We start from the raw sequence: 12,184 nt of genomic DNA, 5'->3' as shown, positions 1-12,184 counted from the left end.
TTTTACTTTCCCTTGTTTTTCATTTAACAGTTTCTCTTTCAGAGTTCTAGACTTTAAGTGTTTCTCCATTGCTAACCAATGAACAAACTTTATAAGTATCCAAGTTGGAATGGAACGGTCTCTGTTATTATAAAAGAGTGATCAAGTTCTCCAGAGATCTCGCACAAGCAATGGCGGCAGGTGGTCAAAAATTTTGGGGGGGGGGGGGGACAAACAAACTGAAAAATACTGAAAAAAAAATCAATTGAATGCCGCCACTGTGCCAATTGAATGCCGCCACTGTGCCAATTGAATGCCGCCACTGTGCCCATTGAATGCCGCCATTGTGCCCATCGAATGCCGCCACTGTGACCTCCCCCACCCGCTCGCTGTCTGCCCAGCACTTACCCTGTCTCGGTGGGGCAGTCCGTGACAGCGGTGAGCGGTGTCCTCCATTAGTCTCCTCCCGTCGTGTCCAATCACAGCGCCTGTCGTTTCAGCCAATCAGATGACGGGTAACAAACCCGAACACCTGATTGGTGGAGAAGGCAGTTCAGTGTTAGGACAGTGAATATTCATTTGATGTTCTAACACACATTGGTGAACTTCGAGCACCAAGTATCTCGCAGGTCACCTTGCTTGCAGGTCACCTTGGTTGATGCCTATTAGCGCCTATGGCTCTAATCAGATGCTTTCAAAACACCCCCGCCGCTGTAATTCAGACACCCGGTGTCCGAAAAGAGGCCGGGCGCCTGAATAGGGGGTGGCAGCGGCGGTCGTGGACAGATTCATGCATTGCATAAATCTATCCATTGGTCATAGAAGGGGGGTGGCTGGAGAGAAGGACGGGGCCCGTGCGCCTTTATGGATGCACCGCCACTGCACACAAGTCTCGCATTAAAAAAGGAACCAATGAATGACAGACTGACAGAGATTGGGTTTTATATATGTTGCTTTTTTTACTTTTGCAACATTGATTTACCATTTAATTTTCGATATGTTCAAGGTTTAAAAACGCTACCAATTTAAAATATTTTTCAAAACTCCCATGGCACACCTGCAGATCTCACATGGCACACTAGTGTGCCATGGTACACAGTTTGAGAATCACTGTGTTAGAGTAAGTCAGCTTATCTATAGGGTCAAATATGTTGATTTTAAGCAGACTGAAAATCGCTTTTGAAATTCCATTAAGAGGTTAAAGTTTATGTGAAATTTTATCATTTAGGTTTAAATCTGTTTTAACTTCATTTCACACAGAAAATTAACAAGACCTATAAATTTGACCATGGGTGCCCCAAACTTGGGTACACAATTATTGCCAAGGTATTAAACAGTTTAAACCTATTATAAAAGGCAGATTTGTTTAATAACATTCCATTTATATTAAATCTCCAAATTTCTGGTACAATCCCCAGTAAGTCTTGAGCATGTGATTTTAGTAAACCCTTTTTAGCAGCAGATTAATTTAACATTTTCATGGCCATTGCCTTTACTAAAGGGGTTCCATGACTGAAACAGCCAGTCAAGTGACTCGAATTTTTATAATCTATTATTCCCTATTACTCCTTCTCTGTGGCAGACCTATTATAATAGATAAAAGGATCTTATTTCCACTAATCCAGAAAATAGAGATAGACCCAAGTTCCTTACTATGGGAATTGAACATTCCAAATTAAAATTTTCCATGGCAACAAACTGTGATTTGTCCTGGGAAAAAGTAGGTTACATATATGAGCTTTGCTGCAACTATTTCATTGCAAACATTAGTAATCTTTAGGATATTTTGCAAAGATTACAATCTTAGACTTCCAAAACTAAGTATTACTTTGATGTAAGATCAAATGTTATATATTGGGGCACATTAGAATCACAGTAATTGCAGTGGTATTGGACAACAATGCTGTCACTGTTGATGGGATAGTTTTAAATGGGAACATCGTTTTAAATGGACTTTAGGTAAACAATATGTATATTAACCACTTGCTTACTGGGCACTTAAACCCCCCTCCTGCCCAGACCGATTTTCAGCTTTCAGCGCTGATGCACTTTGAATGACAATTGCGCGGGCATACAACACTACCCAAGTGAAATTTTTATCATTTTTTTTCCCACAAATAGAGCTTTCTTTTGGTGGTATTTAATTACAGCTGGGAGTTTTATTTTTTGCTAAACAAAAAAGATGCAAAAAAAAAAAAAATCATGTTTAATAGTTTGCTATAAAATTTTGCAAACAGGTAATTTTTCTCCTTCATTGAAGTGCACTGATGAGGCGGCACTGGTGGGCACTGGTAGGCTGCTCTGGTGGGCACTGATAGGCTGCACTGGTGGGCACTGATAGGCTGCACTGGTGGGCACTGATAGGCTGCACTGGTGGGCACTGATAGGCTGCACTGATAGGCATAGTTAAGGCGGCACCGATAGGCACAGATAAAGTGGCACAGATAGGCACAGATAAGGCAGTACTGATGGGCACAGATAAGGCGGCACTGATGGGCAAAGATGGGCACAGATAAGATGGCACGGATGGATGGCACTAATAGGTACCACTGATAGATGGGACTGATGGGCACTGATAGGTGGCACTGATAGGTGGCTCTGATAGGTGGCACTGCTGGGCACTGATGGGCACTGGTAGATGACACTGATGGGCACGGATATGTGGCACTGGGGTGCAGCACCGTTGTTGAGGCAGACTGTGGGCACTGATGGGTGGCACTGTGGGCACTGATGGGTGGCACTATGGGCACTTCTGGGTGGCACTGATGGGGGGCACTTTTTATTAAAGAGGTGGCACTGGCAGGGGGCAGGTGGGCACTGGTAAGCTGGCCGTGATCGGGACTGATGTCCCAATCACGGCCGCCGGTGATCGGCTCTTTTTTTTTTCTCCTCGCGCTGACAGCGTGAGGAGGAAAAATAGCCGATTGCCGGCTCCGTTGTATCACATGATTAGCTGATCACGTGGTAAGGGGTCGGGATCGACCCCTTGCTCGGATCCGTGATCAGGCAAGTCTCGTAGACTCGCCGATCACAGAGCACGCTCCTCAGGGGGCGCGCAGGCCGCTCGTGCACGGGACGACATCAATAGACGTAGTCCGGCAAAGGAGGTCTGCGCTGTAGCCGTCATTTGGCTCTAGCGCGGGTCTCTACTGGTTAAAGACTAATCCCGGCTAACGCTCTTTAAAAGGTTGCATTGCCTTTTTCTTATTGAAAGAAAGGGTTTCATAATTTTTTTAAATAATTTTAATTATATGTAATATATACATATATATAGACCATTTACCACCTCTTTAGCCGTGAATTTTGAATCCGGTTTACTAAATTTAGTGGAAATTAAGATCTCAGGCAGTATGCAGGTAGAACCTAGCTTATTTAAACCTCAGATATCAAAGCTCTGGTATTCTCTTGGCTATTGATGTTTGTGGTGTCTTCATACCAAGATCAAAAGAGCTCTGTAAGGCCCTCAGAATAAAGGTTGAGTCTGGCAAGGGATTTCAAAAGATTATCAAAATGTTTTCCCAACAGTGGAATAATTGATTTCAAATCTACAATTGGCATAGATTTGAAAAGTCTCCAAGAACTTCAAAATTGAATGTAGGTAACTCTTGCACCAGTTGGTATCAAAGTGCACGTTTCTATCAGAAAGTGATTTGTCCAGTATAGACTGCATGGGAGAAATACCAAGACCAGCCCTCCTTGAACAATGTGCTATGGACTAATGAAACAAAGGTAGCATTATTTACGTACAGTAACAGTGGGCATATTTGGTGCAAACCAAAGACAGCATTTCAGGAGAACTGTATACCCTCTGTGATGCAGTTAGTTTGAGAATGATTTTCTGCTTCAGGACCTGGGAAATATGCAGTCCTTGAATTGACTATGAATTAAAGTGTGCTTGAAGAGAATGAGTGGTTTTCTGTCAATATATCCTTCAACATGATAATTATCTGAAGCACACTTGCAAATCCACGAAGAAATGGCTCCAAAAGGCATGGATTGGCCTAGTCAAAGCCCTAGTTTGATTCCCATTAAATCATTGTAGGGGAATACTAAAATTGGCACTTCATGCAACAGAGATTTTGCCATTGAAAGAATTTGAAATCACCTTGGTGAATTTTTTATCACTCCTTTTAAGAGACTGATGGGGAGTTATACGAAACTTCTAGAAGAATTCCTTTCTGCTAAAGGGGGCAACAACATGTTTTGAGGCCAAAGGTGTACTTTTTTCCAACAGTATACAATCTATTAATATTTTTTTTGTTGGAAAAATCATTTCAAGAAAACAAGTTTTCTTTGTGTTTTTATTCAAGTTTTTATCTGTAGGCACAGTTTAAATAAAGCTGTAATATTTGCCTGTTCAAATATGTTGAAAAATTATTCCACTATTTCCATGGATTTGCTTTTTTCTTTTTTTGACTGTCATGTCAGCCAGTATGTGTACTTTAAATTGGAAATGCTGGACAATAATCTAAGTGACAGCAGACTAGGAGTTATTTGTTACTAGGACTGGTTAACATCAGTTAGCCCTTCAAACACACAAAAGCTGACACCTGTTTTGTTTCTTTTCTTTAATGGTTTTACTGGAAATGCAACATTCGCGGTGTCTTTTTATTTTTTATATAGTAATTCTGAATTGTAAATAATACTGTCACACCAGGCAGGGATGTTCCATAGATTTACAGAATAGTAGTGTTATTTTATTATTTAGAGCAGGTAAAGATAAGGCTTGATAATTTTGTATTATTGTTTAAGTAAAGGAAAGTTGTGTAGAAAAATATTTACAGAAAAGTTATTGTAACAGAAAATAGACCAGGGGTAGGCAACCCCCCTGGCACTGGAGCCACAAGCGGCATGTAAAGGCTCTTTTGCCGACACTTGGCTCCTTCCCCATCAGCAGAGCAGTGCAGGTGTCAGTGAGACACCAATGCATTCCAATTTCAGAATTCCCCACGGTGCATCTGCACTGACAAATGTTCAGAATTGTGAACTCCCTATTCCACTTACTAATATGGAAAAACTGCCCCCCCCCCCCCCTGGATTAAACTTGAACACTTACAATGCCCTAAGGACGAGGGGGGACTAGCCCTGCAGAACCCATGGATATATTATTTGGCAGCGCAGCTCCAACACCTAATAGGGACTATGGATGGGGAAGCAGACAGAACGAATAATACCCGCAGCTCTTCAGAGGCTGTGATATTGCATACTGTAAAACGAGACTCGGTGCCAGCGGCACTTGAGGCTCTAGCCTTTGGGAAACCAAATAAGAAGTACCCGACCTACAATCTACTAAAGAAAATCTGGAACAAAATTAGATACATACAGGGAGTGATGAGATACATGAAGTTCAGCCCAATATGGTCTAATGGGACCATATATAGCACCAATTCAGCATAGAGCCCCGTGGAAGAGATATGGAGTGGTATACATTCGGGATATTTTTCAAAACGGTATTTTATTGCCTTTTGAGGCTCTGCAGGACAGACATGGTCTACCGCTTGGTATGCGCTTTTATTACATGCAATTGAAACCCGCTGTGAAGGCACAGAGCAGTGCCTCCGAGTGGTCTCCTTCACCAACACCATTATTTAACCTGGTACTGAAAGCAGCCAACACTAAAGGTTTAATTTCCCAATGCTATAATATGCTCCTGCAGAGCTTCCTGAATAAACACCCCTTGAGAATGATGGGCAAGTGGGATAGTGATGTGGGGCTGATAGATGGAGAGCAGTGGGAGGAGATTCTACAGGCGGTGCCCATGAGCTCGCTGAATGTATCGCAGAGGCTATCACAACTGTATCTTATATTGAGGGTGTATTATACCCCGCATAGATTACACAAAATGGGTCTCAGACCTACCCCGATGTGCACTAGGTGCAAGAGAGATCATGGTGATCTGATCCACCTACTGTGGAGGTGCCCGAAGCTTCACTCTTATTGGAGTGGAGTGGTGGACACCATAAATGGGGTGTTTCGGATCTTTATGCCCACCAACCCCAAACACTGTTTGTTAAATGTATTGGAGGGCTTTGAATGGGAGGAGGGTGTGAGAACAGCAGTTATCAGAACCCTGCAGTTAGCATGTAAGATGATAATGCTCCACTGGATATCAGAGGATTCTCCCACAGTTAAGGAATGGATTTCTGCAGTTGGGAATATGATTAGAATGGAGAAAATGGTATATCAACACAGGGGATGCTCCTGAAGGTTTAAGAAACTTTGGGGCCCTTGGCTGGATGTACCTGGAATGGTCCCGGTGGATCTAGTGATGGGGAGATTACTAGGGGTGAATGCTGGTTAATTGCACTTATACAGATTATTGGTCAACCTGAAAAAGGGGACAGGATTAGAAGACTGCTGTGGAACGTGCTGTGCCTCACCTATGATGGAATCGCAGCCAGTCTGTAATGAAAATGTGCAAAACATGCAATGTAATTGTGTACGGTTGAAGCCTGGTTCTGTTTGTTTATGTTGAACTCAATAAACTTTTCTTTGGATAAAAAAAAGGCAATCACAGTCCTGCCAGCCCCACCCACCATCTGGAGGAAGATAACTTGCTTGGTTGCCACTACCAATCTCAGAAAGAAGGGATTTCACTGTGATTGAGAAAATCAAGCAGGTACCAGTTTGTGGAATTACTGTTGAGCTTCTTGGAACTGTGTTGAAATTATTCCTGAACCCTTGCATCACTTACTACTGAACTCCTGTACTTTATGTCCCTTTAAGCCACAGACAGTGGGGCAGATGTTCAGAGGATAAATGAGGTACATTGGTGGAATGCATGAGCAGGGGGTTACAGTGGTGGGGCAGATAAATTCAGTGTTAGGACAGATGGTTCAGTGGTGGAGCAGATGTGCATGGAGATACAGTGGTGGGGCAGATGAGCAGGTGGTTACAGTGGTGGGACAGAAGAGCAGGGTGGCACAGTGGTGGGGCAGATGTACAGGGAGTTATAGTGGTGGAACAAATGAGCAGGGGTTACAGAGGTGGGGCAGATGTGCAAGGTAGTACAGTGGTGGGGCAGATGTTCAGGGGGGACAGTGATGTGAGATGTGAAGATGCATGAATTGGGGCTGATCTGAGGTGTGGAGTTGCAGGAATTGGGGCCGATCTAAGGCGTGAGAGTGCAGGATGTTAATTTCTCACTACTGAAGTAGTTTACAGCATTTACTTTATAAAAAAAATCCTTTTCATGATTGAGAGTGTGAAGTTGTCATTTTTTTTGTTATAAAATCAGCTTGCTGAATTTCTTTGAAAACATTTTTCCGCACACTGTGCTCAAAAGGTTGCCTACCCCTGAAATAGACAATAATACAACAGTAAAATAAATGTGATAAGAATGAGAAGTAATTGACAAAGAGCTTTACTTGGTCTGTAGATTCACAGAGTTCAGTTCAATGTAATACAAGCCTTAATCCATGGTATTAGTCATTAGTCCTCTAAAAATGACTCTTATGTACACACGGTCGGACATTCAGACGGAAAAGGTCCGATCGGATTTTCCGGCTCTGTTGGACTTTTTCCGTTGGAAATTCTGTCCGAAAAAATTTGAGAGCAGGATCTCAAATTTTCAGACGACAAAATCCGATCTGACTTTTTCCGATCGTTTGTAGAGGAATCCGATCGGACAAAGCGCCAAGCATGCTCAGATCAAATTATGAGACCAAAGCTATTGGCTGCTAGCCTCAACGTAGTCCCGTCATAATGAACGCACGTCATCACGTCCCGAACGATTGGATTTTCCGACAACTTTGCTCAACCATGTGTATGCAACACCAGTTTAGGACAAAATCCGTCTGAAAAAATCCAATGGATTTTGTGGTTGGAATGTCCTACTGTGTGTACTGGGGGCTTAGACATGTACAGTTAGGTCCATTTATATTTGGACACGGGCACAATTTTCATACTTTTGGCTCTGTATGCCACCAGAATAAAATTTAAAGTGAAACAATCCAAATGAATTTGATGTGCAGACTTTCAGCTTTAATCCAAGGGGTTAACCGCTTGCTGCCCACCGGCTGTTTTATGGTGGCCAGGCGGCGTGGCTCTCATTCTGGGCGGGCATCATATGAAGCCCGTCCATTTAAACAGGGAATGCGCGCGATTGTGTGTGCACATCCCTGTTCCTTCGGTAGCGGCGTGTCACGGAGACACCGCTCGCCACCAAGGGGGGTGAACAGCCATTGGGTATGGCTGTTTACCATGTGATCAGCCGTAATGAAGTCACGGACGATCACAGGTGGTACCGCCCCACTTTGCACGGCGCATGCACGCAATCTCGAGTGAACTGCGCATGCATGTCGGCACTGCTCATTACCGACGCTGGTAAACAGCCATTGGCCGGCGGCTGTTTACCACATGATCGGTTGTGATCCTTTCACAGCTGATTACTAAATGTCAACAAACCGCAGTAACGAGCTGTTACCGGGTTCTCCTCCTCACACACCGATCATATTTGAGAAGGAGATTGCGGTAACATCTCGTTACCGCTTACACTACACACCAAACACACTGATTGTCCCCCCAATAAAGAGGACCTGTCACCACCCATCAAAGTACCTGTGTCAGTTTATCTGAGTACCTGTCACAGTCCATCTGAGTACCTGTCACAGTCCATCTGAGTACCTGAATACCAGTCACCAGCCCATCAGAATACCAGATTACCTATCTGTAACCCAGAGTACCCGAGTTACTGTCATCAGGCCATCAGAGAACCCGAATACCTGTCACCAGCCCATCAGAGTCCCCGATTACCTGTCACACTCCACGTGACATCTGAAGGATGAAACGCGTAGGGCGGAGTTAAACGTCTTTGTCACTTCCGGTCAGGGCCGAGAATAGGATTCTGATGGCATCCATTGTTTTATTTCATACTTTAAATGTTTATACTAAATGTGAGTATATCTCCTCTTTTAATAAAATAAAATTATTTTAAATACAAATTTACACTATGGGCATCCCTTCTCTTCCTCATATGGTGAACGAATGATACATCGTTAACATAACACCACCAAAGCACGGATTAAGGAGTCTAAAGATTGCTACACAGTGGCACATACTGTGACCGCGCAGTACCCCTGGGGGGGTGAGGCTATCTGGTGAGTGCATTTGCAATAGGAGCATGGATAAGAATCGCCAAAACCAGCTGTCACTCAAATGAGAAGATTCTGAGAAAATATCTAAACATTATTTTTTCAGAAAACACTGGACACTTTTTTGTTTGACTTTTGTTTTTTGCACAGGCAGAGATTGTAATTGATTTACATTTGTCATATCTCAATTATTTATTCATTTTATGTCATAAAGCTATTAGTAATTATATTAATCTCACAGGGAATCTAACCCCTCTGGGCTCAATACTTCTGCAGGTTATTGGACATTATTGGTTGGGAACATCACTTTGCTGAACACACCCACCAGAGGTTACAACATATTTAAATAGTATTTCCTATATGTGAATTTACCACAACTGCACTAGCACTTTAGCGCCACATTTTGGCAGAGGGTGTAACATGCCTATAAGATTACATTGGCATTAGTGATATACATATCACAGTAGGAAGTTTTATTATTTCCTGTGGTATATATCACACCACTTGATAATAAGGTTTTAATTATATACTTTCTCTTTTTAGTTTCTCACCAGCAATCTGATGGGTCTTTACACCATAGGTAATCATACTGGTTTAGGGCTGCATTGTGCAGAGGGCATAACACATTAGCACCTTTCCACTATAGGTGCCATGTTCTCTACATCTCTCGTTTTTATTACCCTGGTTTAATAGAACTATATTGAGTTGGAGGATTTCACTCATCAGGCCTTTCTTTGCGTTGCACCAGTAATTAAACTCAGAAAAAAAAAATCTCAATTTTTTTGGTTTCTCTGAGTCCTGCACTCTGCAGAGGGTGCAACACAAAAGTACTACCTTTAAGAGTTAAATACTCAAGTGTTTTCTAATTGGAACAGCGCTACCCCTACACTCCTTTTTATAACTAACCTGTCACCAGCCCATCAGAGTAACCAAGTTCCTGTCACCAGCCCATCAGAGTAACCGAGTTCCTGTCACCAGCCCATCAGAGTAACCGAGTACCTGTCACCAGCCCATCAGAGTAACCGAGTACCTGTCACCAGCCCATCAGAGTAACCGAGTACCTGTCACCAGCCCATCAGAGTAACCGAGTACCTGTCACCAGCCCATCAGAGTAACCGAGTACCTGTCACCAGCCCATCAGAGTAACCGAGTACCTGTCACCAGCCCATCAGAGTAACCGAGTACCTGTCACCAGCCCATCAGAGTAACCGAGTACCTGTCACCAGCCCATCAGAGTAACCGAGTACCTGTCACACCAGCCCATCAGAGTAACCGAGTACCTGTCACACCAGCCCATCAGAGTAACCGAGTACCTGTCACCAGCCCATCAGAGTAACAGAGTACCTGTCTGCAGTTCATCAAGTTACCCAAGTACCTATTTGCAGCCCATGCCTCATAGAATATATGTTGGAGTGTTTGCTTTCCAAAATGGGGTCATTTTGTGGGTAATTCCACTGGACTGGTGCTCAAGGACCTTCAAAAGTGTGATAGGTAGGAATGAAATGAGATGTGTAATTTATGCTCCTAGAACCCCTAAAGGTACTACTTAAATGTTGGGCCTCTGTATGTGGCCAGGCTGTGTAAAAGTCTCACACATGTGGTATCGCCATACTCGGAAAGAGTACCAGAATGTATTTTGGGGTGTATTTTTTGTTATATACATGCTGTGTTAGAAATATCTTATAAATTGTCAACTTTGTGTAAAAAAATAAATGTGTTTTCATTTTTTTCCCACATTTTCCAAAAACATCTGGAAAAAAAATGAACCGTTCAAAAGACTCATAGATTATATGGGGTGTTTGCTTTCCAAAATGGGGTTATTTTGTGGACAATTCCATTGTACTGGTGCTCCAGGGCCTTCAGAAGTGTAATAGGTGAGAAATGAAATGTCATTTATGCTCGTAGAATGCCTGAAGGTGCTACTTCAATGTTGGTCCTTTGTTTGTATGTCCTCTGTATGTGGCCAGGCTGTGTAAAAGTCTCACACATGTGGTATCGCCATACTCTGGAAGAGTAGCAGAATGTATTTTGGGGTGTAATTTGTTGTATGCATATGCTGTGTGTGAGAAGTAAGCTGATAATATAATTATTTTGTAAAAAGAAAAAGGTTTATATTCATTTTGCCAAGAAATGTGGGAAAAAACTCACCATGCTACTTACTTAATACCTTGGAATGTCTACTTTCTAATAAGGGGTCATTTGGGGGTTATTTGTACTTTGTTGACTTGTTAGTGTCTCAAGAAATCAGATTCACCTGATGTACCTAAGGCCTGATCAGATGTGATAAATTTTTTAGTGATTGGCACCATAGTTTGTAGACTATAACTTTCACAAAGACCAAATAATATACACTAATTTGGGTTATTTTTACCAAAGATATGTAGCAGTATAAATTTTGGCCAAAATGTATGAATAAAAATTACTACTTAGCTAAATTTTATGACCAAAAAAAGTATTTTTTTCACAAAATGTACAGTCTTTTATTTATAGCACAAAAAATAAAAAACCCACTAGTGATTAAATACCACCAAAAGAAAGCTCTATTAGTGTGAAAAAAAGGTCACAAGTTTCATATGGGTACAGTGTTGCATGACTGAGTAATTGCCATTCAAACTGTGAGAGCGCTGAAAGCTGAAAATTGGTCTAGGCAGGAAGGGTGGTGTAAGTGCATTGTATTGAGGTGGTTAAACATAAATATCAAGTACAAATTTTAGGAACTGCAACCATTTTTTTTACACAGTCCCCTCATTGTAATTTGACAAATTAATATAATAAAATATTCATTTTTAATATTTTGTTGATAATCCTTTACTGGCAATGACTGTCTGGAACCCATGGACATTACCAAAGACTGGATTTCCTCCTTTCTGATGCTTTGCCAGGCTCTAACTGCAGCTGTCTTCAGTTCTTTGTTGGTCTTTCTGCCTTTAGTTTTGCCTTAAGCAAGTGAAATGCACACTCGATTGGGTTGAGATCAGGCGATTGACCCGGCCATTGCAGAGTATTTTGCTTCTTTTCCTTCAAAAGCTCCTGGGTTGCTTTTGCAGTGTGTTTGTTTTGGATCATTGTCCATCTGTACTGTGAAGCACAGTCCAATCAACTTTCCTGCATTT

This window comes from Lithobates pipiens, unplaced genomic scaffold (genome assembly GCF_037356315.1).
Source record: "Lithobates pipiens isolate NorthernLeopardFrog02 unplaced genomic scaffold, aLitPip1_a1.2 Scaffold_25, whole genome shotgun sequence".
Classification (NCBI taxonomy): domain Eukaryota; kingdom Metazoa; phylum Chordata; class Amphibia; order Anura; family Ranidae; genus Lithobates; species Lithobates pipiens.
Note: the sequence above shows the minus strand (reverse complement) of the source record.